Source organism: Ceratotherium simum, chromosome 33 (genome assembly GCF_057802395.1).
Source record: "Ceratotherium simum simum isolate JZ-2026a chromosome 33, ASM5780239v1, whole genome shotgun sequence".
Taxonomy (NCBI): domain Eukaryota; kingdom Metazoa; phylum Chordata; class Mammalia; order Perissodactyla; family Rhinocerotidae; genus Ceratotherium; species Ceratotherium simum.
Window position 1 is genome coordinate 25,759,674 of NC_141932.1, and position 22,052 is coordinate 25,781,725.

The window sequence follows — 22,052 nt, forward strand, 5'->3', positions numbered from 1 at the left end:
TTAACCTCTAGATCCTCAGAACTGGCAGAGCAAATAACCTGGAGGTGCTATGGATTCTTATAGCCTGCCTGGGCTGTTCACTTGAAGGCCTCTGCTGCATAGGCAGGAAAATGGAGACCAAGAGGAAATATTTTAATGCAGTCCAGAAATAAGGCTTTTGTGACTCATGTAGAAACATCCTTCATTGCCTGCTAGCCTTTGCTTCCACTGCAGCAGGGCTGCCCATCCCTAGCAGTGAGGAGAGGTATCGTGGAATCAATACAGGTTTGCCAAATCGGGTTTTTCAAGAGGAGTGGGAGATTCAGATTTTTACATGGAACCATTTTTAAAAAGCATTATTGAGATATAATTAATGTAAACTGTACATACTTAAAGAATAAAATGTAGTGTTTTTCCCCCAACTTTAATGAGGTGTAATTGACAAATAAAATAGTGTATATTTAAGGTCTACAACATGATGATTTGATATACATATACATTGTAGAATGATTACCACAATCATGTTATGTAACACGTCCATCACCTCACATAGTTACCTTTTTTATTTTTTGGTGAAAATGCTTAAGATTTACTCTAAGCAAATTTCAAGTATACAATATGGTATTATTAACTATAGTCACCATGCTGTACATTAGATCCTCAGAACTTATTCGTTTTTTAACTGAAAGTTTGTATGCTTTGATTAACATTTCCCCGTTTCCCACACTGCCCAGCCCCTGGCAGCAAGCATTCTACTCTGTTTCTATGAGTTCAACATTTTTAGATTTCACATATAAGTGAGAGAATACAGTATTTGTCTTTCTCTGTCTGACATTTCAAGTAGCATAATGCTCTCCAGGTTCATCTATGTTGTCACAAATCACAGGATTTCCTTTTTTATGGCCGAGTAATGTTCCATTGTGTGTATATATACACCACATCTTTTTCCATTCATCCATTGAGGGATGCTTAGGTTGTTTCCATATCTTGCTGTTAATAATCCTGTGATAAACATGGGAGTTCAGATATCTCTGTGAGATACTGATTTTGTTTCCTTTGGATATACCCAGAAGTGGATTGCTGGATCATATAGTAGTTCTATTTTTAATTTTTTGAAGAACCTCCATATTGATTTCCATAGTGGCTCTACCAATTTACATTTCCACCAACAGTGTACAAAGGTTCCTTTTTCTCCACATCCTTTCCAGCACTTGTTATTTCTTGTCTTGTTAGTGTGAGGTGATAACTTCATTGTGGTTTTGATTTGCATTTCCCTAATGATTAATGATGTGGAGCACTTTTTCATATACTCCTTGGCCATTTGCATATCTTCTTTGAAAAAAATGCCTGTTCAAGTCCTTTGCCCAATTTTAAATCTCATTAGGGTTTTTTTTTTTTGTTATTTAGTTGTATGATTTGTTATATATTTTAGGTATTAACCCCTTATCAATATATGGTTTGCAAATATTTTCTCCCATTCTGTAGGTTGCCTTTTCATTTTGTTGATTGTTTTATTTACTATGCAGAATCTTTTTAGTTTGAGGCAATCCCACTTGTTTATTTTTGCTTTTGTTTCTTGTGCTTTTGTTGTCATATCCAAAAAATCATTGCCAAGACCAATGTCAAGAAGATTTTTCCCTATGTTTTCTTGTATGAGTTTTACAGTTTCAAGTCTTAGATTTAAATCTTTAATCCATTTCAAGTTAATTTTTATTAGTGGTGCAAGATAGGGGTCCATTTTTGTTCTTTTGTCTATGGATATCCAATTTTCCCAACACTGTTTATTGAAAGACTATCTTTTCCCCATTGTGTGATCCAGGCACCCTTATGAATGATTAGTTTACTGTACATGTGTGGATTTATTTTTGTGCTCTCTATTCTGTTCCATTGCTCTATGTGTCTGTTTTTATGTCAGTACCATGTTGTTTGGATTACAATGAATTTGTAATATAGTTTGAAATCAGTGTGTGATGCCTCTTGCTTGTTCTTTGTCAAGATTCCTTTGGCTATTCAGGATCCCTTTGGCTTTTAGGGTTCCACATGAATTCAGGGCTATTCAGGGTTCCTTTGGCTTTTAGGGTTCCACATGAATTTTAGGATTGTTTTTTCTCTCTCTGAAAAATGCCACTGGAATTCTTAAAGGGATTACATTGAATCGGTAGATAGCTTTGGATAGTACAGACATTTTGAAAATATGAATTCTTCCAATCCAAAAACACAATGTATCTTTCCATTTATTTGTGTCTTTTTATTTTTATTTTATTTATTTATTTATTTTTTTGTGAGAAAGATCGGCCCTGAGCTAACATCTGCCAATCCTCCTCTTTTTTTGCTGAGGAAGACTGGCCCTGGGCTAACATCCATGCCCATCTTCCTCTACTTTATATGGGACGCCACCACAGCATGGCTTGATAAGCAGTGCGTTGGTGCATGCCCGGGATCTGAACCGGTGAACCCCGGGCCGCCGCAGCGGAGCGTGTGCACTTAACCACTTGCGCCACCGCGCTGGCCCCTATTTGTGTGTTTTTAAATTTCTTTCATCAATGTCTTATAGTTTTCAGTGTACAGGTCTTTCATCTCCTTGATTAAATTTATTCCTAAGCATTTTAATGCTATGGTAAATGGGGTGCTTTCTTACTTTCTCTTTCAGATAGTTCATTGTTAGTGTATAGAAACACAACTCAATTTTGTACGTTGATTTTGTATCCTAAAAATTTATTGAATTCATTTATTAGTTCTAACAGTCTCTTTAATGGAATATTTTGAGTTTTTCATATATAAGGTAATGTATCTGCAGACAGAGCCAACTTTATTTCTTCCTTTCCATTTGGATTCCTTTTATTTCTTGTTCTTGCCTTATTGCTCTGGCTAGAACTTCCAGTATTATTTTAATAGGAGTGGTGAGAGTAGGCACCCTTGTCCTGTTCCTGATCTTAAAGGAAAGGCTTTTCATGTTTCATCATTGAATGTGATGTTTAGTTGTGGGCTTGTCGTACATGGCTTTTGTTATGTTGAGGTACATTCCTTCTATACCTAATTTGTTAAGAGTTTTTATCGTGAAAGGATGTTGAATTTTGTTAAACATTTTCTGTTCATCTATTGAAATGATCATATGATTTTTATCCTTCAGTCTGTTAATGTGTTGTATCACATTTCTTGATTTGCATATGTTGAACTATCTTTGCAGACCTGGAATAAATCCCACTTGATCATTGTGTGTGATCCTTTTAATGTTTGGGTTTGGGTTGCTAGTATTCTGTTGAGGATTTTTGCATCTATGTTCATCAGGGATTGATCTGTAATTTTTTTTTTCTTGTAGGGTACTTGTCTGGCTTTGGTATCAGAATATTACTGGCCTCATAAAATAGCTTTGGAACTATTCTTTCTTCCTTTCAGAAGAGTTTGGTAAGGATCGGTATTAATTCTTCTTTTAATGTTTGGTAGAATTCACCCATGAAAGCATATGTTCATGAGTTTTATTTGTTGGGAGAATATTAATTACTGATTCAATCTCTTTACTAGATACAGATTTCTTCAGATTTTCCATTTCTTCATGATTCAATCTTGGTTGTTTGTATGTTTCTAGGAATTTATCCATTTCTTCTAGGTTTTCAAATGTGTTGGCACGTGATTGTTCATAGTATTCTCTTATGATCCTTTATAGGTCTGCAGTATCAGTTGTAATGTCTCCTCTTTCATTGCTGATATTATTTATTTGAGTCTTCTTTTATTCTTAAGTCTAGCTAAAGGCTTCTCAGTTTTGTTTATATTTTCAAAAAGCCAGCTCTTAATTTTGTTGATCTTCTCTATTGCATCTTTAGTCTCTATTTCAGTTATTTCTGTTCTAATCTTTGTTATTTCCTTCCTTCTGCTAACTTTGGGTTTAATTTGGTTGCTTACTTGAGATTTTTCTTTTTTCTTAATGTAGGCCTTTATCACTCTAAACTTCCCTCTTACAATTGCTTTTGCTGAATCCCATAAGTTTTGGTATGTGTGTTTGCATCTTTGTTTGTCTCAGTATATTTTTTGATTTCCCTTTTGCTTTCTTCTTTGACTCTGTTCAGGAGAGTTTTAATTTCCACATAGTTGTGAATTTTCCAGTTTTCCTCCTGTTATTGACTTTTAGTACCATTGTGGTCAGAAAAGATGCTTGATATGATTTCAGTCTTAAATTTATTAAGACTTGTTTTGTGGCCTAAAATATGATCTATCCTGGAGAATGTTCTATGTGCACTTGAGAAGAATGTGTATTTCCGCTGCTGTTGGATGGAATGTTCTGTATACGTCTATTAGGTCCATTTGGTCTAAAGATAGTTCAAGTCTAATATTTCTTTATTGATTTTCTGTCTGGATGTTGCGGAAAGTGGGGTATTGAAATCTTCTAGTATTATTACATTACTGTCTATTTCTGCCTTCAGATCTGTTAATATTGCTTAATATATTTAGGTGCTCTGATGTTTGGTGCATATATATTTACAGTTGTTATATCCTCTTGATGAATTGATCCCTTTATCATTACATAATGACCTTCTTAGTCTATTCTCACTTTTTTTTACTTAAATTCTATTTTGTCTAATGTAGATATATCTACCCATGATCTCCTTTGGTGTACATTTATATGGAATTTTTTTCTATCCCTTCACTTTCAGGCTATATATGTCCTTAATGCTGAAGTGAGTCTCTTAAGGCGGCATATAGTTGGGTCTTTATTTTTATCCTTTCAGTCACTCTATGTCTTTTGATTGGGTAATTTAATCCATTTACATTTAAAGTAATTATTGATAAGTAAGGACTTACTATTGCCATCATATTCAGTGTTGTTTTATGTCTCTTTTGTAAACCCCTTGTTCCTTTCTTCCTCTCTTGCTGTCTAACTTTGTGATTTGATGATTTTCTGTAGTGGTATGCTTTGATTGCTTTCTCTTTCTCTTTTGTGGATCTACTATAGGTTTTTGTTGTGGTTTCCATTAGGCCTACATAAAACATCTTATAGTTCTAATAGTTATTTTACATTGACAATAACTTCATTCTCATAGAAAAACTCTATCTTTTAACTCTCCTTCCCCAACATTTTGTTTATGATGGCATGATTTGCATCTTTAATATCATTTATCCATTAACCAATTGTTATAGCTATAGTTATTTTTAATACTTTTTTCTTTTAACCTTTAGAGTTAAGTGATTCATACACCACTATTACAGTATTAGAGTATTCTGAATTTGATTATATGCTTACCTTTACCAGTGAGTTTTATAGTTTCATATGTTTTCATGTTACTAATTAGTTACTACTATCAACCCGAAGAACTCCTCTTAGTATTTCTTATAAGGAAGGGCTAGTGGTAATGAACTTACTCACCTTTTGTTGGTCTGGAGAAATCTTTATCTCTCTTTCATTTCTGAAAGACAGGTTGCTGAGTAAAGTATTCTTGGTTGGCAGTTTTTTTCTTTCAGCACTTTGAATATATCATCCTACTCTTGCCTGGAAAGTTTCTATTGAGAAATCTGCATATAGCTTTATGTGGGTTCCTTTGTATGAGATGATTAATTTTTCTTGCTGCTTTCAAAATTCTCTCTTTGTCTTTGATTTTTGACAATTTTATTATAATACGTCTTGGTGAAATCTTGTTTGGGTTGAATCTCTGTGGCAATCTATGAGGTTGATGTACCTGAATGTCCATATCTTCTCCCATATATGAGAAGTTTTCAGCCATTATGTCTTAAACAAGCTTTTTGCCACATTTTTTCTCTTTCTCCTTCTTCTGTGACTCCCATGATGCAAATATTCTTTCATTTATTGATGTTCCATCATTTACATAGGGCTTCATTACTCTTTCTCATTCGTTTTTCTTTTTTCTACTGTGAAAGGATAATTTCAAATGACTTGTTTTTCAGTTCACAAATTCTTCCTTCTGCTTGATCAAGTCTGCTGTTGATGCTGTCTATTGCTGTTTTTGTTTCGTTCATTGTATTCTTCAGCTCTAAGATTTCTGTTTGGTTCTTTTTTATTATTTCTATCTCTATTGAACTTTTAATATTGTTCGTGTATTGTTTTCCTGATTTCATTGAATTTTCTATCTGTGTTCTCTTATAGCTTGCTGAGCTTCCTTAAAATTATTATTTGATTTCTTTGTCCACAAATTGATAGATCTCCATTTCTTTGTTGTCAGTTACTGGAAATTATTGTGTTTCTTTGGTGGTGTCATGTTTCCTTGATATTTCATGTTTCTTGTAGCCTGCATTTATATCTGCATATTTGATGGATCAAGAACCTCTTCCAGACTTTATGGACTGGTTTGCATGGGGAAAGACCTTCACCTGTGAGTGGGTGCAAGGGAACCAGCTGGGTGGGGTGTGGTTGTTTCAGCTCTGGGGAAGGTTCAGCAGCATAGCCTCCATGCAGCTCCATCAGCTGAGGTCAGTGGCAGTGAAGATTGAAGAGGTCCTCAACAGCCAGTATCGTAGGTGTCTACAGTGGTAGCAAGCGCTGTTTGGTGGCATAAGTGCTGGGGAACCTTCTGATCTCTTTTTCTCCTATGGGGTATGTTGTGGCCAAGAGGATCTCTCTTGGTGCCAGGTCTGGCTGTAGGTACCCTCGCAGTGGTGGTGGTATTGCTGTCTGATGCATGTGTGCACATGGAGCAGCCATGGAGCTGGGATCTTGAGCGTGGATATTCACAGAGGCTCTGGGGTCTGGAGCACTGGCTAGCCTGCAGCAGCAGTAGCTCTGGTGCCTGAGATGTGGGCACACATGGAGAAGCTGCATATCTGGGATCTGAAGTGCAGGCATACACAGAGCAACCAGGGCTCTGGGATACAGGGCATGCACAGAAATGGGGGGAGCAGGCAGTCCTGGTCCCAGGTTGGCATAACAGCAGCTCCTTCTGAGGGGGACATGCAGCAGCATCTCCCTCCCTGAGGGCTCCAGGTTGGCCAGGGCTGTGGTTACCCCAGTGGCAACAGCTGCTAGTGTTCTCTGTGGAACAGACTGCTGAGGTCTGTGCTGACAAACGGTACAGGGTCTTCTGCTGTGAAAGCTGTGGGGAGTCTGTGGCTGTTTGGGGGTTGATTAGGTATTGAGAGGCAAAGGCTGCCAGGTGACTCTGTAGAGCAGGCCATGGAGGACTATGATGGCACCCACCATGTGGCTGACCCTGATAGCCCCTGCCTTTCTTCTTTGTTCTTAGCCATCTCCAGATGTCTCAAGTAAGCCAATCTCCCCAGCGATTAATTCTGTGAGATTATTTTTCATTTTTTGCTCTACTGTGTTGCTATATGTTCTTAATTGGACTCTTGAGCCCTTCCAAAGTTATTTTCATTTGTGGATAGCTGACTGTTTTTTTGTGGGAGGATGAAAGCTGGTATCCCCTACTGTGCCATCTTGCTGACATCATTCTTCCCAAAGTCTCACAATGCAACAGTGCATGGACCACTTGCTACTGGTGCCTGCATGAGCCTGGACCTAAAATGTGATGTTTTAACGTGTGTATACCCATGAAACCACCATAATCATGATAATGAATATATAGATCACTCCCAAAGTTACCTTATGACATTTCATAATCTCTGTCTCCTTCCTTAGCTCCTTATTTCCATGATCAGAGATTTTCTATCTTTCATTCTAGACTCGTTTTCCTTTTCTGGAATTTTATATAAAAAGAATCATAAAAATGTACTCTTTTTTTTCCTTTTTTTCCATTTTGCATAATTATTTGGAGATTCATCCATGTTGTGTGTTTGAGTACTTCATTTTTTTTTTATTACTGAGTAGTATTTTCTTCTGTGAATATACCATAATTTCTTATTCTGTTCATCTGTTAATGGACCTTTGGATTGATTCCAGTTTGGGGTTATTACAAATAAAGCTGTTATGAACATTCATGAACTGGTCTTTCTTTTGGGTTAATAATTAGCTGTATAATGTCTGGGTCAAAGGGTAAGTAAATGTTTATCATTCCAGGAACTGACAAACTGTTCCAAAGTGGTTGTACCATTTTACATTCCCATCAGCAGTTTATGAGAATTCTAGTTTCTCTGTATCCTCATCAACACTTGGCATATCAATCTTTTTAATTGTAGCCATTCTCATGTGTGTAGTGCTATTTCACTGTGATTTTAATTTGTATTCCGTTAGTGACTAATGTGTTTAGAATTTTTACATATGATTATTGCCATCACTTTATTTTCTTTGGTGAATTGTTCAAATCCTTTGCTCATTTTTAACCATTTCCTTTGTTATTTTATTGAATTTTGTGAATTCTTAGTAAATTCTAGATACAGGCCATTCATTAGATATGTGATTTGCCTATATACTCTTCCAGTCTGTGGCTTGTCTTTTTATCTCTTAACAGTGTCTTTCCTAGGATAGAAATTTTTGATGTTAATGAAGCCAAATTTGTCTTTTTGTGTGTGTGTGTGAGGAAGCTTGGCCCTCAGCTAACATCTGTTGCTAATCTTCCTCTTTTTGCGGAGGAAGGTTGGCCCTGGGCTAATATCCGTGCCCATCTTCCTGTATTTTTTTGTATGTGGAATGCCACCACAGCATGGCTTGATGAGTGGTATGTCAGTCCACGCCCAGGATTTGAACCCACGAACCCTGGGCCACTGAAGCAGAACACGCGAACTTAACCACTATGCCACCGGGCTGGCCCCCTGTCTTTTTTTTTTATTGAACCTTTTTTTCCTGTTGTATAGAAGAAATCTTTGTCTAACTCAAGGCCAAAAAAAAAAAAACAAAACAAAACTCTTATGTAATGTAATGGAGGCTTTATCGTTTTCTGTTTTATATTTAGGTTTATAATCCATTTTCAATTACTTCTTGTATATTGTGTGAGGTGTGGGGTAAATGGTTTTTTTTTTTTCTTTAAAGGACATCCAGTTGCTTCAGCTAAATTAGTTTTAAAAGAATATCTTTTCTCCTGAATTGGCTTTGCACTTTTCTTAAAAATCAGTTGCTTTTATGTGTGTTTATTTCTGGACTTTGTATTCTGTTTGATTCATCTCTTCATCTATACTCTTGCCAGTATCTTAAAGTCTTAATATAATTTTATAATATGTCTTGAAATCAGGTAATGTCCTCCAACTCTGTTCTTCTTTTTCAAAGTTGTTTTGAGTATTCTAACTCCTTTGCATTTCCATATGAATTTTAGAATGCCCTTGTCAGTTTCTAATAAAAGCATATTGAGATTTTGATTGGGATTGTATTAGATCAGTTTGAAGATAATCAACACATTAATGATGTTGAGCATTTCAATTCGTAGAACAGTATCTCTCTCGCTTTATTTAGGTATTTAATTTTTCTCAGCAATGTTTCATAGTTTTCTGTTTATATATCTTGCACATTTTATTTATCTCCAAATATTTCATATGTTTGAGGCTCTTCTAAAAAGCATATTTTTAGTGTCAATTTCCAGTTGTTTGTTGCTAGTATATAGAAGTAAAATTGCTTTTTGTATGTTGATTTTCTATCCTAGAAACTAGTAGTTTTTGTTGTTTTGTTTTGTTTTGTTTGTAGAGTCCATGTGATTTTCTCCACAGACTCTCACATTGTCTGTGAATAAAGTTTTAGTTTTTCCTTTCCAAACTGGCAATTATGAAATTTATTGGCGTATATTGTTCATCATATATTGTTCATTATAATACCTTATATCTTTTTAATATCTGTAGAGTCTGTAGTGATGTCAGCTCATTTGTACTTAACATTAGTAATTTGCATCTTCTTTCATTTGTCTTTATTAGTCTGGCTAGAGGTGGATGTCTTATTGATCTCAAAGAATCAACTTGTGATTTCATTGATTTTTATCTACTGTTACTTTTTGTTTAAATTTCATTAATTTCTCTCTGAATGTTATTCTTTCCATCTGTTTATTTGGGGTTTAATTTATCCTTTTTCTAGTTTCTTAAGGTTGAATCTCATAGATTTGAGACATTTATTTTCTAATAGAGGAATTTAGTCTATGAATTTTCCTTTAATGAATGCCTTAGTAGCTTACAATTTTTAAAAATATGTTGAATTGTCATTTTGTGTAGAATAGAGTTAATTTATGGTGGCTTGGAATAGCTCCAGTCTAATCTCTGGAGATGTCTGGATATCTGGAGTCAACTCTTAGAATTTATGATAAGCTGTTTAATGTCTGAAACACTCTTAGTGATCCCCAAGGCTGGTGTTTTTACATGGCTTCAGCCTGGCATAAACGGTTTGACAACCTGGTTCTGGTTATATAGCCAGAGGGCATAAAAGGCCCTGCTAGGAACTTCTGTCTTGAGCTCTTCCAAAGCCAGGATTCTTCACACAGACCTTGGTGGTTTGATCCAGAAAAGAAGCATGACTGTATGTGAATAGGGATCTTGTGCCTGGGTAATTTAAGCATCAAAGTAAATATTAATAGTAATTGATTATAACCTATTTAAATAATACAAATGAATGAGCCTGATTTCTGCCTCAGGTCTTGATACAATGAAGAGACAGTATTTTTCTCTTGCCTTTAACAACTCGAAAGCCAGGCAAAATATATGACCACCACCCCCACAACCCAGTTTCCAGACATTGGACAATAGGCAGTGCAGACTAGAATCTCAGAGAGGAGAGATGCAAAGGAAGCAAGCCCTGTGATTGCACCTACCTGTAGCCTAAGAGACAAGATAAGAATACATTGAGGCCAACATGACTAGAATCTACATGGCAGAGTATAGGAGAAGAGAGAGGCGAAGATTTGCAAAAACATCCTCTTAAATCTTTGATTGAGTCTTGATGTGCACAAGTACGAGCAGATACTACTTGAGAGTTTGAAAGGAAACACTAGAAAGCAGTATACTAAATGACTCCTTGAGCTCACTCAGGGCTGGGAATGGTTTATGTTCCCACCTTCTATAATAGAAAACTCTGTAAGTACCTAAGAAAACAAGTAGAGTTCTCAGAATACTCTTACCTAAGTAGTGGGTCTAAACAGCCGTAGACTAAAGGCTGCTCTGGCCTTACCCTGTAAGGTTTAAAAACAATTCTTGAATGGAAAAACTGCTGCCAAGTAACTGAATGCCATATTAAAGTCCAGCAGTAAAGGGATACAAGCAAATGCAACATACAACAATGTAAAATTCACAATGTATGACAAACAATAAATAATCACTATGCATGCAAATAAACAGGAATATAAAACACATTAGTAGCAGGAAAAAAGAATAGAAACAAGTACAAAATTGGCAAACATGATAAAATTAGCAGACAATTATACTAAATAGCTTTTATAACTATCCAACATTTGTTCGCAGAGGTATGGAAGAAAAAGAATTTAATGAAGAGATAGTAGATATAAAAATAGACCTATATGGAACTTAACAGAGAAGAAAAAATACATACTTAAAACATAAAATATTACATGGCATGAATAGTAGATGAAATAATTTGAAATAAGTTGTCAGTGAACTTGAAGATGTAATTGTAGAAATTATGCAAAATGAACCAGAAAGAAAAAATGAACCCACCCTCCAGACTTGAATGATTTGTAGAAAAATATCCATGTACCTGGAATACCAGGAGGGGTGTACTAAAAAATTGAATACATAATTGTTGAAATATTTCCCAATTTGTTGAAAAATAAAAACCAGATAAATCCAAAAGGTCATAGAACCCCAACCCGATAAAAGTTAAGAATTCACATCATAGCATTTCATAATCAAATTGCTGAAAACTCATGATAAAGAGAAAAGCTTAAAAGCAGCCAGAGGAAAAAGGTTCATTCTGATTAGAGGAATACAGATATGTATGACAGCAGACTTCCCTAGTAAACAATGAAGCCTGAACAAAATGCAAGATTTTTTAAGTCCTGGGAGGAAAAAAAAAGCCCCTAGAATCTTTACCCAGGAAAACTATATTCCAAAACAAAGTCTATTTCAGATAACAACATTGTCAGAAGATCTAAGAGATATCAAAGGAAGTTCACGGGCAGAAAGAAAATTATATTAGGTGGAAATTTGAATTACAAAGGAGTAAAGTGGGAAAGAAATAGAAAATATGCAAGTAAAAATAAAAGACTTTTTCATTTTAATTTCTTTAGAATGTAATTGATTATTTAAAGCAAAAATATTAACAATGAATCTTGTATTTGAAGAAGTAAATTGTAAGACAACAGTGGCAAAAGAATGGGAGGTAGAAATGGAAGTGTGCTGTTTTTAGTTTCTTATGGTATCTGTGAAGTTTTAATATTATTTCATGATAGACCATGATAAAGGTGTATGTTTTAAACCTTAGAGCATGGTTCCTTGACCTTGGCACCACTGACATTTTGGACCAGATAATTCTTTTTTGTGGATCACTGTCTTATACATCCTAGAATGCTTAGCAGCATCCCTGGCCTCTATCCAGTAGATGTCCATAGTGCCCATCCCCACTTCCTGTTGGGGCAATAAAAATGTCTCCAGACATTGCCAAATATCACCCCTAATTGAGGACTACTTTACTAGAGTAATCACTATTAAAAAATTTGTATATGTAAGAAGCCAATATATTTGATAAAAACGAACATTTAAAAACTCAACTGATATAAAAGAATGCAGGAAAAGACAAAAAAGAAAGAATAGATGGAACAAACAAAAGCAAGGCATGTGGCTAGCTTTTAACTCAACCATAGTGATAACTGCTTTAGATGTAAATGGTCTAAATACTCTAAAATGCAGTCATTTCCATACTGGGTAGAAATGCAAATACAACTATATACTATCTACTAGAAAATTTAAAACATAAACAGAGTTAAAAGTTAAAGGATGAATAAAGATATTCCTATGCCCTGGGCACTTGCCCCTGGCTGCCAGCCTCATAGAAGTCTGCAGTGAGCGCTGTGGTCAAACTCAACCCCGTGTCAGTAGCACTTGAAGCTCCAGAGGAAGGATATAAAAGTAGTTGCCAGACAGTACCCAACAACCACCTCCATTGGGACTGTGATGGAGTAGAATCCCAGGCCATAGAAAGAGCACCATTGCCCTTCCAGCCATCTGGCCTCCTCCTGGTCCCCCTTGAACCACATTTCTTGGCCTGCCAAGGTTAGAGGACAGCGTAACTGGTGAAGGTGTGGAGAAAATGGATCACTGATACATTGCTGGTCAGAATAAAATGGTACAGTCACTCTAGAGAAAAGTAAGCAGCATCTTACAAAACTAAACACGTGCTTACCATATGATCTAACAATTGCACTCTTGACTGTTTACCCCAGATCATGCATACTTATGTTCATGCGAAAATTTGGACACAAATGTTCATGGCAACTTTATTAATAATATCCCCAAACTGGAAACAACTCTAATGTCCTTTAATGGGTGAATGGTTAAACAAACTGTGGTCTATCCATACTATTTGGCAATAAAAAGTACCAAACTGTTGATACACGCTACAACTTGAATGGTTCTCAAGGGAATTATGTTAAATGAAAAGAGCCAATTTTAATAGGTCATATACTGTATGGTTCAATTTATATAACATTTTTTTTTAAAGATTTGCCCTGAGCTAACATCTGTTGCCAATCTTCCTCCTTTTTTCTCCTCCCCAAAGCCCCAGTACATAGTTCTATATGCTAGTTGTAAGTCGTTCTAGTTCTTCTATGTGAGCTGCCACCACAGCATGGCAACTGACAGACAGGTGGTATGGTTCCATGACTGAGAAGTGAACCTGGGCTGCTGAAGTGGTGAGCACTAAACTTTAACCACTAGGCCATTAGGGCTGACTCTATATTACATTTTTTTCTTTTTCTTTTTTGGTGAGGAGGACTAACCCTGAGCTAACATCTGATGCCAGTCCTCCCCTTTTTTTCTCGAGGAAGATTGGCCCTGGGCTAACATCCATGCCCATCGTCCTCTACTTTATATGGGACGCCGCCTCAGCATGGCTTAACAAGCAGTGTATCAGTGCACTCCTGGGATCTGAACCTGCGAACCCCAGGCCGCTGAAGCAGAGCGCACGCACTTAACCACTGCACCACCAGGCTGGCCCCTATATAACATTTTTTAAATCACAAATTTATAGAGATAAGCAAGTTAGTGGTTGCCAGGGAGGGACTAGGGAGGGAAGGAGGGAGGAAGGTGCCTATAGCTATAAAAGGGATCGTTGTGATGGAATAGTTCTGTATCTTCACTATGGTCGTGGTCACATGAATCTACATGTGACAAAATTGCATAGATATAAACACATACACACACACAAAGTGAGTATATATAAAACTGTTGAAATATAAGTGAGCTTGGTGAACTATCATTTCAATTTCCTGGTTTTAATGTTGTACTATAGTTATGCAAGATGATGCCAAGGGGGAAACATATGGATTATCTCTTGATTGTTTCTTACAACTGCATGTGAATCTACAGTGATCTCAAAATCAAAGTTAAGTGAAAGTAAGGGAATGGAAGAAGGTATGCCATGCTAACAGTAATCCAAACAAAGGCGATATAGCTATAGTAAAATCATACAAAGTAGTTTATCTGCAAGAAATATTATATATATCAACATATATATATATATCAGCAAGATAAAATAGGCATATATAATAATGATAAAGAGACCTTTTCTCAAGAGATTATGATGATCATAAATATGTATACACTTAATAAATAAATTTAAATTATTTAAATCAATGAGTAAGAAGCTAAAGGAAAACAGACTAATCCAAAATTATAATTAAAGATTTTAACAATCATCTCAGTAATTGATTGAACAATTGAGTGAAAAATTGGTATGGATATAGAACACTTGAAGAAAACAGTCAGCTAACTAGAACTAATTCACATTTATAGAATGCTCCATCTAGCTACAGCAGAATACATTTTCTTTTCAAGCATCCAAAAGACATTCACCAAGATATTCTAGGCAATAATATATCAACAAATTTAAAATGATTACAATTATGAATATATTTCTCTGATTACATGGGAATTATACTAGAAATCACTGAAGCACATGATCTGGAAAAATCCCTAAACATTTGGAAATTACAGAACATATTAATGAAGGTTCAAACATGAAATAATAAGGGAAATTAGGAAATATTTTTAACTGAATGAAAATGAAAACCCAATACAAAATTGATATACCTGCAAGTAGCAATAGATGAATCTATTATTATAGTTGGAGAATTCAAAACCCCTCTTTAAAAAATGGACAGATCTAGTTGGCAGAAAATCAGTAAGGATATAGTTGAACTTAAGAGTACCATCAGTCAGCTAGGTATAATTGACTTCTACAGAATACTTCATCCAAGAACAGTAGAATACACATTCTTCTTAAGCTCACGTGGAGTATTCAGCAAATAGACCACATTCTGAGCCATAAAGCACAGCTTAACAAATTTAAAAGAATGGAAATCATATAACATATGTTCTCAGATGACCATGGAATTAAACTAGAAATCAGTAACAGAAAGATAGCTGGAAAATCTCAAAATCTATGGAGATTAAACAACACACTTCTAAATAACACAGGAGTCAAAGAAGAAATCTCAAGATAAATTTTAAAATATTTTGAAATAAATGAAAATGAAGATACAATCTATTAAAATTTTGTGGCTGCAGCAAAAGTAGTGCTAAGAGGGAAATTCATAGCATTGAATGTATATATTAGAAAAGAAGAGAAATCTAAAATCAATAATCTAAGCCTGAAACTTCAGCAAATATAAAAAGAAGCAAATTAAATCCAAAGTAAGCAAAAAAAAAAAAAGAAATAATAAGAATTAGAGCAGAAAACAGTAAAACCGAAAACAGAAAATCAGTGGGTAAAATCAACAAAACCCAAAGCTGGTTCTTTGAAAAATCAATAAGCTTCTAGCCAGGCTAACTAAGTTAAAAAATGAGAAGACACAAATGACCAATATCAGAAACAAAAGAGGTGACATCACGACAGAGTCCATGAATGTTAAAAGGATAATAAGAGAATATTAAGAACAGCTCCATACCCACAACTTTAATAACCTGGATGAAATTGACCAATTCCTTAAAAGACACAGTCTGGAAAAACTCATACAAGAAGAAACAGACAAACTGAATAGGCCTATATCTATTAAAGAGATTGAATAAATAATTAATAACCTTCCCAAAGAGAAAGTACTGGCCCCAAATGGGTTCATTGGTGAATTCTGGAAATATTTAAGGAATAAATTATACCAGTTCTGTACAATCTCTTTCAGAGAGAGAAGCACAGGGATACTTCCTAACTCAGCATTACCCTAATACCAGTATCAAAGATGTTACAAGAAAAGAAGAACACGGACCAATGTCTTTCATGAAAATATCTGCAAAAATCATCAACAAAATATTAGCAATCAAATCTAACAATATATAAAAATAATTATACACCACAGCCAAGTGTGTGTGGTTTATTTATTCCAGGTATGCAAGTCTGATTCAACCCTGGAAAATCAATTAATGTAATCCATCACATCAAAAGGCTAAAGAAGAAAAATCATGCAATCGTGTTGGTAGACGCATAAAGAGCATTTCACGAAATCTAGCACCCATTCATGATTTTTAAAAATCTCAGCAAAGTAGGAATAGAAGGGAATATCCTTAACTTTGTAAAGAACATCTTCAAAAAAGCTACAAATAACATCATAGTTAATGGTGAGAAGCTAGAAGCTCTCCTGATAAGATCAGGAACAAGGTAAGAATATGCCCCCTCGCCATTCCTTTTCAGCATAGTAATGGACGTCCTAATTCAGGCAATAAGACAAGAAAAGGAAATAAAAGTATTCACGTTGAGAAGGAAGAAATAAAAATGTCTTTGTTTTTAGATGACTAGATTGTTTATATAGAAAATCCCAAAGAATCAAGAAAAAATTAAATAAAATTAAATTTAATAAAATTAAAAACACAATACCATTTACAATAGCTCCCCCCAAAATGGAATACTTGAGTATAAATCTAATGATATATATAATATATATATAATATGATGTTTATGAGTAAGGCTACAAAACTCTGATGAGCAAAATCAAAGAAGAACTAAACAAATGGAGAGCTATCCGATGTTTCTGGATAGGAAGACTCAGTATTGTAAAGATGTCAGTTCTTCCCAACTTGGTCTATAGATTGAACACAATCACAATCTAAATCCCAGCAAGTCATTGTATGGATATTGACAAACTGATTTTTAAGTTTATATAAAGAGGCAAAAGATCTGGAATAGCTGACGTAATATCGAAGGAGAAGAACAAAGGATGGACACTACTTGACTTCAAGATGCAGTATAAAGCTACAGGAATCAAGACAGTGTGCTATTGGTGAAAGAACAGACAGATAGATCAGTGGAACAGAATAGAGTCCAGAAATAGACCCACGTAAATATAGTCAACTGATCTTTGACCAGGGAGCAAAGGCAACTCAATGGGAAAAGGATAGTCCTTTTTACAAATGGTGCTGGACAATTTGACATCCACATCTAAAAAAATGAATCTAGACACAGACTTTACACCTTTCTCAAAAATTAACTCAAAATGAGCACAGACCTAAATGTAAAAAACAAGCAAATCAAACGAAATAAAGAACGCTAAAAACTAGGAAGAGCCAGGAAATACCCATGAGGCCTCTGGCTGGACAGAGGGCTGAAAGGATTGAAAGGCCCTCGCTGGGGCACCCTTTAACCCTGGAGCATGGCTGCGGGGTAGAGAGTGGACTAAGAAAGGAAGACCTGGACTACAGGACCTGCTCTGCAGCCACAGCTGCCAATCAGGCATCTGTGACCCCATGAGAATACTTTCATTTTGCGGTGGGGAGAAAATATTTTTCCTGAATTATTCTTGTGTAAAAATAGTTGATCAGCATTGACACAGAAAAACATACAACTTGGAATCAGAGCCTGTAACATTTGGAAAGGGCCCTGAAATTAGTAAGATTTACTGACCACTGAAGAGAAATAAAGGTTGCTACTGTGCAACTTCCCTCTCTTGCATATGAGGGGGAAACAAACAGGACCAAGACCATGCCAGTTTTCAGGACACATAAGGGGTGCCAATATCATTTTTAAGAAAAACAACAGGTTTTCGTGACAATTATGAACTTCCTATTATCATCTACAAATAAATTTTTTTCAGCTGATAGGAAACTAGCAAATCACTAATAAATTGAAATGGACACAGAGGCAATCATCAGGAGAGGGGAGGGTGGAGAGACCCTTCTGTTCTCAGTGAACACCTGGCAATGTTTGGGGATAGACCAGAGGCCAAGCACTGGGAAAGAATGTCTTTTTTGGCGTCATGTTCTTCTTCCTGCACACTAAAGGGAACTTTAACAAGGAAAGTGAAAAGAGCACTCGTGTTCATCTGCTTAGCCAAGGACCAAAGCAGGGCTGTGTGTACTTACAAAAGGCAAGAGACTATGTGTCCAGGAGCCGCTTTCCTTGTTGTGGAAAAGATCTCATCTCTGATTCCTGGTTTGTCTGGACAGGCTGAGACCACTCACCTTCTCCATCCTGAAGGGTGTTCGGAGCACACAATGAGAAGCTAAAGGTGGTAGTAACTCAGAAATTGTGCTTGAACCCAGGAATCAGGCCAGCCTAAGTGTGTGAGCTTGGTGTATGGCGGGGGGAGAGGATGGTACTAGGCTTGCCTAAATTTGGGGAGATGGTGGGAGGCATCAGCAATTTTTCTCAACCAGACAGGAAAAGAAAGTGGAGTTATACCCTTTAAACTGATTTTAGTTTAATGCCGGGAGGAACACTAGGGCTGCCTGGAAATCACCTCTCTCTGAGTCCTTTCTGGAAGGTTGATGAGTCCTGATTCTCTGTTGATTATTTCACAGTCACAAATCTAATCCGCTTTATGTTGGAAGGCAAGCCTACCAGCTGCTGATTCCCGATATTCTCCTGTATCCGCTTATCCCACGTGTACTCAGGGGAGAGGACCTTGGAGGGTTTGTGGTAGAGCAGATATTTGTTCAAGTAGCTCTCCTCATGCCTCACGGCCTCGATGTGATTGTGTTGGTCGACCATCATTGCCTCGTGGCAGGCCTTGGTGAGCCTGTAAACCTCTGGCACTGAGCCCCCAAATAAGGCCCCTATGTAATAAAAGTCCCCCTCATCTTCAGGAATATGTGCTTGTGATCGAGGCCGACGTTCATAGGGGAGGTGGTTCCGACTGAGCCCATAGAAGGCAGGATGGAGGGTGCCGAACAAGGAGGAGAGGATCTCCACGCCCATGTGGTCGCTGAACTTCATGTTCACATCTGCACACACAAGGTAATCCACCTCCTGGTGGAAGCGCTGCTCAGAAAAATTGCTGATCATCTCCATGCGGTGCAGGGAGGTGTTCTGGCTGTGTGCATAGCCCCAGACCTTGAGGATGACAATCTTCCTTCCTTTTTGGAGGCGGATGTGAGGAACATAGGCTGGGCGGTCAGTGAAGATATAGTAGTTCACCTTGTATCCCACCATGAAGTGCATCTCTGCGGTTTCCAGGAACAGCTGCAGGTAGATAATGTATTTGTTTATGGCAAACACGGTTAATCCAATGGTGGCTTTCTGGAGCCGGAACTGCTCATTCAGGATGTTGATATTGAAAGTCTTGTCCCAGATGATGGGAGCCAGCCAAGGGGTCATGACTTGGACATCTTTCCTAGAGGGTCTTAGCACGTTTGGCTGAGGATACACCGTCCTTGGTAATTTTACACCTTGCAGGTGGTGGATTTTTCTAACAATCTTGCCTGCCCCGGCCTGGATGCTTTCCAGCTTCTGGCTTCTCGGGTTCAGGTAACAAGAGCCAAAGAAGGTCAAGGCAAGAGCTATTAAAAGAAGAAAGATGACTCGATGAAGCAAGTAACATTTTGGGTTCTCTGACAATGTCCTTACCAGCTGGGCCATGGCTCCACTTCCGACTGTTGCAGCCTGGATCTCCTAGATGCTGTAAGAACGTGCCCCTCCTTGGCCTTCCGCTCACAGTGGCCTCTTCTGGGCAAAGTGAGGCAGAATGTGTGGATTACAAGGTGCTCACGCCCCCTGCTCCTCCTGAGACCCTACCTCCGTGCAAGGAGCATCTGGGAGCTGGGTGTTCTGGGCCACTGAGTTAATAAGTAAGACTCTTGGACCAGCAGAACCTTGACAAATTCAGTTGTGATTTGAGGTCATGTCAAAGTAACCAGGTGGCAGGACTCAGTCAACTGGCCACTAGAACTTCTGGGCTCCTGAAACAGGCTCAGGGGACTAGCTCAAGGGAGGCCACTGAGCGGATCAAGGATTGTGATGAAAGCAGGGCAGGGCAGCAGCCACCAGAGAGCCTGACCAGAAGGTCAGAGGGCTTGTGCTCTGGCCTTCCCTTAACATTTACTAGCTGTGAGACCTTTAGCCAAGCACTGAGTTTCCTAAAAATCCATAAAGTTGAGAGCAGACTGTTCAGGGTCACATCCAGACAAGCTGATGTGGGCCGTCCTTCAGGAGGCCTGATTTGGGAGCCACGGTGGAAGAGAAGGAAGATCTACAAATCAATGTTTGTTTTGCCTTATTCTCCTAATAATCACTTAAAATCTACTGAGCATTTACCAGGTACATTTGCAGGTACCAGGCCTTACGATACTTATAAACTTTATGTGTGTTATATTGCTGACCCTCACAACAAGGCTGGGGGATGGATGCTACATAATGGTCATGGTCTAGATGGGGAAGCAAGCTCAGAGAGGTGGGTGACTGGCCCGTGACCACATGGCTAGCTGGTAAGTGCTGAAGCCAGCTAAGCAGCCAGACTCCAGGACTGGGCTCTTGGCTACCCTGTATCCTGACCCTCTGCCTCACTTGGGTATTCGTTGTGGTTTCCTGTCTCTGGGCTCTTTTCCCAGTCGGCTTTCTTTGGTTCTCTCCCTTAAGCTTCCCATGTCAGTTGACCCTAGGCAGAGCCCTCAGGATGGGGATGGGAGCCTGATCCAGTGCCATTTTTGACCCAGGGCATATCATATTGCCAGCACATATGCCTCCCTCTGCAGTCCTAGGCAGTTCCAACCGTATGTCTCCCGGAAAATAAAGCCTCTGGCACAGACTCCTTCTGGTCCGCTGTGGGACCAACGGTGGATATAAATGAGTCCCATGGTGGGTAGGGAGCACCTGCTATGTGCAACCTGAAGCTGGGTGGTGCTCTTGTGCTGCTCTGTGACACCTTGTTTCTGCCCTCCCACAGAAGTAGGTGGCTGGAGACATGGTTTTTCCAGGCTTTCTGAGACTTTCTCAGGGTAGTTCTGAGCATGTTAGGAGGAAGAGATGAGTGAGTTCTGATGAGTGTCTTTTAAGGGACTGACACCTTGCTTTTATGGTCCAGATAGTGACATTTGCCCAGTTGTGCATAAGAATGTTAGCATATTGGGCACCTGTGGTCAGTAATGCTAATATAGTGGCAAAAGATCAAGACAACTCTGTGATATTGCAAATGCCAGAAAACTGAGGAGATACTTTGATGAGAAAATGACACCAGAGGATAAGGAGCATATGCTTGATGTGCTTGTGGGTCTAGCTGTGTGTGTGTGTGACTTGGTGCCTCTCTGGGGAATCTGCTCAACCCAGGGCAGTAGAGGAGGGAACCCATTGCTTTGCTCACCGTGGCACTTCCCTGGGAATCTTGAAGGTTAAAGAACCTTACAGAATGAAGAGGTAGAAAGGATGGGGCAGACACCGGTGGTGTGGGGAAGGACCAGAAAGAGAGACTCCATGTAGCCTTTAATCACTTGGGCAGGCCCTGACTGTTCAGATGTGCCAGGCCAGTAGTCTGAGAACCTCCAGGCTCTCCTGTCTCCATGGCACCGCCTGGCCTGTGCATCAGGCCCCGGGCTCTGGCCTCCCTGATGGCCAGTATCTCCAACACAGGTTCTTAGATCCTTTTCAAACCATTACCACTGGTCACTTCCATTGTACAAACACCTGTTCCTTTATCCTAGCACCCTAAATCCTTTACTCCATGCCTCCCTAAAACTCGCATTTTTCCTCTTTCTTTAGAATCCAGGAGATTATTCTATGAGTTACATGGCAGGAGAGGAGGCATGTTCCAAAAGGGTCCCCTGCTGTAGGTAGAGAGGTTTTCTTTTATCTTTTATTTATCCAGGGACCATGCACTGTAGATGCCCAAACTGCC

General features: G+C 38.0%; 1 long non-coding RNA gene and 1 pseudogene across 1 annotated transcript in view; one reads left to right on the plus strand and one right to left on the minus strand.

Annotated features, from left to right (window-relative positions):
- Nucleotides 1-22,052, plus strand: part of LOC147912907 (uncharacterized) — a 75,457-nt gene that overhangs the window by 7,926 nt on the left and 45,479 nt on the right. The gene's annotated exons all lie outside the window — the stretch shown is intronic.
- Nucleotides 18,737-19,804, minus strand: LOC101390015 (histo-blood group ABO system transferase pseudogene; annotated as a pseudogene).